Below are 7,678 nucleotides of genomic sequence, written 5' to 3' on the forward strand. Positions count from 1 at the left end.
GATTTGTGCGCTTGCGAGTATAAATTTTTAAAACATACCTATTTTGGGTCAATCAAGTTTTTGGCGCCGTTGCCAAGGAGATGCAAGAAAAGAAACTAAATTTATCTCAAAGTAAGTGAATTCTTCTACTAGTTATTTTACTTTTTGCACTTAAAAAAAACTATATATATAAAAAAATATAAAATATATATACATTTATAAAACTATAAAAATTAAAAAAAAAGAGATAAAAAGAAAATTTGGGACAATTCTACCACCCATAAAAAAACTTATATATTTATATTTATTGTTTTTTAGTTGACGACACTTGTGACTCCTAATTTTGTTATAATTTTGTTATAGTTTTTATTCCTTGTATTTCTTTGTTTGTTGACGGCAATTGTGCCTCCTAACCTTTGTTGTAATTTTCTTTATTTATTTTTTTGTTTTTTTTTTTGCAAGTTACTAGTCCTAGCTAGTTGATGACAATTTTGCCTCCTAGTCTTTTATCTTATGTTTTAGTTGATGGCACCTGTGCCTCCTAATTTTTACCTTATTTTTGTTATGGTTGATGGCATACTATGTCTCCCTACTCTTGCTTAATTTTTTATAGTCTTATTTAATTTTACCTTATTTTTCTTTATCTTTTATCATAATAGTGTGTAATTGTGAAAAAATACTTGAAAAAAAAAAAGAAACCTAAATCTTGTCCTTTCACCATAAGCAATTTTTGCTTAAAGGAAATTTGAACAAAATTCCCAATCCGCCTCTACTAATTAACCTCGGGGAGTTGTTAGTAGTGTGCGAGTAAGTGAAATCAAATAGGCCTGGGGACAAGTAAACCATAAAAATTATATTGTTGTGAAATCTCTAAAAATTCTAAGTATGTTCTGTGGTTGCGGTTTTAACTAATCTTCCACATCAGAAAATTGCTGGTTTGAGATTATCTTTGTTGTATTGTTTGTGAAAATTGTATGCATCATTGGGAACGTAACTCTAAAAATCGATTAGTAAAAAGATGTTTATCTTTGTTTGAAATTGAAAGTGTTAGTAAAAATTTGAGCATCATGGAAATCCTGTTGATGAAACTGTTGTGCCTGAAAAAACTTTGCTTGAATATTTTGCACCTATTTCATCTAATGCTCCTTCATGTATTGTTCTTCCTACCACTTCTGCTACCAATTTTGAGCTTAAACCATCAATCATTCAATTGTTACCATCTTTTTATGGGTTGGATAGAGAGGATCCTTGCATGCATATCAAAGATTTCTTAGAAATTTTCTCAACATTTAAATTTCAAAAAAATTCTGATGAGTCGGTCAAACTAAGATTGTTCCCTTTTTCATTAAAAGACAAATCAAAGGTTTGGTTAAATTCCCTTCCCACGGGGTCTATAACTACATGGGATCAACTTTATAATAAATTCTTACTAAAAAAATTTCCGATGTCTAAAACTGATAGTCTAAGGAGATAAATCTCCGAGTTTTTTCAAAAAGATAATGAAGAGTTTTATGAATGTTGGGAAAGATTTAAAGATTTATTATTAAAATGTCTTCATCATGGTTTTGAAAAATGGAGACTTGTAAAATATTTTTATGATGGTTTCACTCCCTCTAATCGTCAAATGATTCAATCTATACATACCGGAAATTTTTTCAAATTTCAAGGACAAGAGGCTTGGGACGCCCTTGAAGATTTATCTGTCAATTCACAACAATGGAATTATTTTGATCCTAGGTCTAGGTCAACTAATTCACCAAAAAGAGGAGGAAGGTATGAATTAAAAGATGAATTAGACTTAAGAACATCATTAGACAAATTAGCAAGAAAAGTAGAAGCTTTAGCCATAAGCCAAACTATAAATTCTCCAATACAACCAAGAAAAGATGTTTGTTCTATATGTTCTAGTCCTTTCCATAATGCCCAATCAGGTCCTTCCTACCAAGAAGCCTTTTCTGAGGAGGTCAATGCTCTTCATGCTTATGGGAAACCAAATGATAGCCCATTTTCATCCACTTATAATCCAAATTGGAGAAACCATCCAAACTTTTCATGGAGACAAAACCAACCTCAAATGAATCAAGGGCACCAATACAACACTCAAAACAAAACTCATGCCCCACAAAATCAGCCATATCCTCAATAAAGGAAACCTTCCTTAGAAGATACTTTACAAAAATTTATGCAATCCACTAAACTCGAGACACAAGTAGGACAACTCGCTACTGCTTTAGCTGATAGAGAAAAAGGAACATTCCCTAGTCAACCTATCCCTAATCGAAAAGATCAATATGAGATAGGAAAGTCTAATCATAATGGAGAATTCAAATCAATTTCAACTCTTAGGTCTAGAAAGAACACTGTCAAACCTGATTACATACCCGAGATTGAAAAAGAAAATGAAAAAGAAAAGAGTCAGCTTTCTAGTTCTAATGCCAATGACTCTTCAAACAAGGAAACTCCAATCCATCATTTCATTCCAAAAGCCCCATTCCCACAAATATTATTTCCAATTAAAAAAGGCGGCAAATATAATGACATCTTAGAAGTTTTTAAACAAATTAGTATCAATATCCCTTTCTTAGATGCCATTAAACAAATTACTACCTACTCTAAAATTTTAAAGGATCTTTGTACTGTTAAAAGAAACACTAATGTTCCTAAAAATGTGTTTTTAACTGAACAGGCAAGTTCCATTATTCAATATAAGAGTCTTGTTAAATATAAAGATCCTGGGTGTCCCACAATTTCATGCATTATTGGTGATCATTTTATTAACAAGGCTCTACTTGATTTGGGTGCTAGTGTGAATTTATTGCCTTATTCTGTTTATAAGAAACTTGGTCTTGGTGAACTAAAACCTACTTCTATAACTCTTCAATTAGACGATTGTTCTGTGAAAATTCCTAGAGGCATTATAGAGGATGTTTTGATAAAAGTTGATAAATTTTATTTTCTTGTTGACTTCATTGTTCTTGTTACTCAACCTGTGGAAAATGTGCATGCTCAAATTCCTATCATTTTAGGTAGACCATTCTTAGCTACATCTAATGCAATCATTAATTGTCGTAATGGTATTTTGAAATTATCTTTTGGAAATATGACCGTTGAATTGAATGTTTTTAATGTTGCTAATTCTGTTGAGTGTGAGGAAGTGCATGAAGTAAACATGATAGATAGTATTTGTGAAAATGATGGAAATGACTTACTTGACTTTTGTGAAAAATACATTGGTATGAACTTGCATGTTGACGATTCTATTGATGATGTGAATTCTTTGCTAGAGTCTATACCCTTAAATGAAACCAAAGTTGAACCTTTTTCACCCTTAGATCACGTGCAATCAATTTCCGAGTCTCCAAAGTTAGACCTTAAACCTTTGCCAGAAAATTTAAAATAAGCTTTTCTAGGACAGTCTGAAACCTTACCTGTTATCATAGCATCCGCCTTTGATAAGGGACAAGAAGATAAATTGTTAGATGTCCTTAGAAAACATAAAGAAGCCATAGGTTGGACCATTGGAGACATTAAAGTAATCAGCCCATCCATATGTATGCATAGAATCCATCTAGAAGAGAATGCTAAAACCTCTCGGGAATGTCAAAGAATGTTAAATCCAAATATGAAAGAAGTGGTTAGAGAAGAGGTCATAAAATTATTAGACGTAGGTATCATTTACCCTATTTATGATAGTCAATGGGTTAGTCCAGTTCAAGTTGTGCCTAAGAAGTCTGGGATAACAGTTCTTGAAAACGAGAAAAATGAATTAATCCCTACTAGAGTACAAATGGGGTGGAGAGTGTGCATAGACTATAGAAAGCTGAATAATGTTACTAGAAAATACCATTTTCCATTACCCTTTATTGATCAAATGCTTGAACGTTTAGCTGGCCATGCATATTATTGTTTTCTTGATGGGTATTCGGGATATAACCAAATCCCCATTGCCCCAGAAGATCAAGAAAAGACTACATTTACATGCCCTTTCGAAACTTTTGCATATCATCGCATGCCTTTTGGATTATGCAATGCACATGCGATCTTTCAAAGGTGTATGATTTCAATTTTTTCTGACATGGTTGAAAGATTTCTTGAAGTGTTTATGGATGATTTTTCTGTGTTTGGTTCTTCCTTTGATGAATGTTTGTACGATCTGTCGCCTGTTTGAATTCGTTGCAAAGAGAAAAACCTTGTGCTCAACTGAGAAAAATGTCATTTTATGGTTAAAAAAGGAATTGTTTTAGGTCATGTAATCTCATCTGAGGGAGTAGAAGTTGATAAAGCTAAAGTTTATCTTATTTCAAAACTTCCCCCACCTAAAACTGTGAAAGAAATTAGATCATTCTTAGGCCATGCCGGTTTCTATAGAATATTTATAAAAGACTTTAGCAAAATGTCTCGGCCTTTATGCCATTTACTTGGAAAAGACAATGGTTTTGTCTTTGATAATAATTGCCATGTTGCCTTTGAAAAATTAAAAAGTTTGTTGACTACTGCACCCATTATTCGACCTCCTAATTGGAAAATACCCTTTGAAATAATGTGTGATGCTTCTGATTATGCTATAGGTGTTGTCTTAGGACAGAGACTTGAAAAAATACCTCATGTAATTTACTATGCTAGCAAAACTTTAAATGATGCTCAATTAAATTATTCCACAACCGAGAAAGAATTGCTTGCTATTGTTTTTGCATTAGAGAAATTTAGGTCTTATCTGTTAGGATCTAAAATTATTGTATATTCTGATCATGATGCATTAAAATATCTCTTGTCAATAAAAGATTCTAAGTCTCGTTTGATCCGTTAGATCCTACTTGTACAAGAATTCGACTTAGAAATACGTGATAAAAAGGGATTTGAAATTGTTGTTGCTGATCATTTATCTAGACTAGTTGTTGAAATTATACATAATTCCACTCCTATCACTGAAACTTTTCCTGATGAACAACTGTTGCATGTTTCTTCCTTGCCTTGGTATGCTGATATTGTTAATTATTTGGTCACTAAAGAAATACCATCTCATTGGTCTAAGCATGATAAATCTAAATTTTATTCTGAGGTAAAAACTTTATTTGGGATGATCCCTACTTATTTAAATACTGCCCTGATCAAATAATTAGAAGATGCATTCCAAATTGTTACCAATCAAAAATCATATCCTTTTGTCACGATCATGCATGTGGAGGAGATTTTAGTGGTAAGAAAACAGCTGCTAAAGTTTTACAATGTGGTTTTTATTGGCCTACTATCTTTCATGATAGATATGTTTATTGTAAAGCTTGTGAACGTTGCCAAAAGTTAGGAAGTTTAACTAAAAGAAACATGATGCATTTAAATCCTATTCTTATTATTGACATATCTGATGTTTGGGGCATTGATTTTATGGGACCATTTCCTAACTCTTTTGGTAATCTTTATATTCTTGTTGGAGTTGATTATGTATCTAAATGGGTTGAAGCTATTGCATGCCACACTAATGACCACAAAGTTGTGCTTCGGTTAAAAGAAAATATATTTTCCCGTTTTGGTTCACCCCATGCTACCATTAGTGATAACGGTACACACTTTTGTAATAAACCATTTGAACATTTGATGAAACAATATGGCATTACACATAAAGTCTCAACACCATATCACCCACAAACTAGTGGTCAAGTTGAAGTGTCTAATAGGGAAGTTAAGCACATTTTAGAAAAAACTGTGAATCCAACTAGGAAAGATTGGTCCTTAAGACTCACTGATCCATTATGGGCGTATCGTACCGTGTACAAAATGCCCGGCCTGTCACCCTACATACTTGTGTATGGGAAGGCATGCCACTTACCTGTTGAGTTAGAACATAGAGCCTTTTGGGCAATTAAGCAGTTAAACTTTTCTTTAGACAAGGCAGGTGAGAAAAGAAAACTTCAATTGAATGAGCTAGACGAAATCAAGAATGATGCATATGACTATTCAAAAAAATATAAGGATCGTATGAAATTTTACCATGATAAAAATATTTTGAGAAAATATTTTTCTCGAGGTCAGAAAGTCCTTTTATACAACACTCATTTGCATTTATTCCGGGAAAATTACGCTTTAGGTGGTCCGGTCCTTATATTGTTCGAGTCGTTTTTCCATATGGGGCTATCGAAATTGAAAATCCTAAAAATGGTGATATTTTTAAAGTTAATGGACAAAAATTAAAACCATTTTTAGAATTAAAAACCAATGAAGTGGATGCGATCCTCCTTGAGGACCCTGTTTATCATGCTTTTTGATTCCTATTTGATCTTGATAACTTGTGTTTTATTTGTTTTGTTTGTTTTATGTGTGATTTAATTTTTTTGTTGTTGTATCTTTTACTATCTTGGAGATGCACCATATCGAGGTATGACTATTGTAAATTCTAGCCTCTTTTACTTTTCACATTTTAATTGTGTTTTAACACATTGATGACAATGTTTAAATTAAGTTTGGGGGTATCGGGTTTATATAGTTATTATCATTAGGAGAGTATATTTTATTGTGTTTTGTGTGGTTTGTTTGAAAGTTTGAATATATATATAAATATAGTTGTCTTGTTAAAAAAACAATAAAAAAAATTTCATTTTCATAAAAAGTCAAAAAAAAAAATTTGGTGATATTTTTTTATTTTCAATGATAAAAATCTTGATTGAGTTTGAATTTAATTCTCTTAAAAATATAAATAATTTTTAAGTTTTGTCTTTAGTTGTTGGGTCAATTTTGCTTGTAACAAAAATTACATTTTTCATAACAAGAACACTTTTGCCTATAAGTTTAAGTGAAAAATAATTTCAATGAAAACCTCTTTTTTTTTTTTTTTTTAAAAATAGCGAAATTGACAATTTAATTAATTACATAAGCTTAACTTTTTTTCATAATAAATTTTTTAGAATTATTTTCATTGTGCAATTTTTTAGAAAATCCTTTTTATATCACCAATAAAAAAAATGTGTGTTTTAAATTTTCTTTTGCTTGAGAACTAGCAAAACTTTAAGTTCAAGAGTGTGATAACTCTACAAAATAGAGTTATTTTACCATATTTTATATGCTAATTGTTGCTTAGTTCTTGAGTTTTTAATTGATTTATTAAGTTTTTAAGTAATTTTGAATTCATTAGTCTTATCATGATTTTATATATTTTTGTGTGTTTTTATAGATATTTTATTATAATATGTTGTAGTTTAAATTATTTGTAATTAATATAGTTTAGTTAGAAGTAAAAAAAGTGCAATTTTTTTAATCTTTAATGATAAATTAAATTAAGTCTTAATTAAGTATTTTCAAATAATTAATATGATTTATTTATAATTGAAAATATTTGATTGTGATTTAATTTATTTTTATGTTGTAGGAATTATGTTGTATCTTTTTTGTCATTGAAAAATAAAGAGAAAGAAAGGAAAATGGCATTTGTGAGGAAATACCAAAAATTGGCACAAGGCCATCTTCCTTCGCCCCGGCCCAACCTCTTCAGCCCTCCCAGCCGATCTCACCTGCCCAGGCCCGTCTCCAGTAGCTGCCACAGCCGCCTGCCATCCTTCAGCCCAGCCGAAGCTCCTTGTGCCAGCCCTCTGCCACCATGGGTCGAAGCCTCCCAACCAGCTCCAATAATTGGCCCAACGCAACATGCTCAGGCCCAGTCCGAGTCCCCAGTTCGGCCCAAATGGACCCTAGCTTGCCCAGCCCCTTGGCC

General features: G+C 31.9%; 1 non-coding gene across 1 annotated transcript; it reads right to left on the reverse strand.

Annotated features, from left to right (window-relative positions):
• Positions 1-1,438: 1,438 nt before the first annotated feature.
• Positions 1,439-1,545, reverse strand: LOC133813648 (small nucleolar RNA R71). The gene has a single exon (XR_009884655.1). It is a non-coding gene; the product is annotated as a small nucleolar RNA R71 (small nucleolar RNA).
• Between the last annotated feature and the right edge of the window lie 6,133 nt (positions 1,546-7,678).

This window comes from Humulus lupulus, chromosome 1 (assembly GCF_963169125.1).
Source record: "Humulus lupulus chromosome 1, drHumLupu1.1, whole genome shotgun sequence".
NCBI lineage: Eukaryota > Viridiplantae > Streptophyta > Magnoliopsida > Rosales > Cannabaceae > Humulus > Humulus lupulus.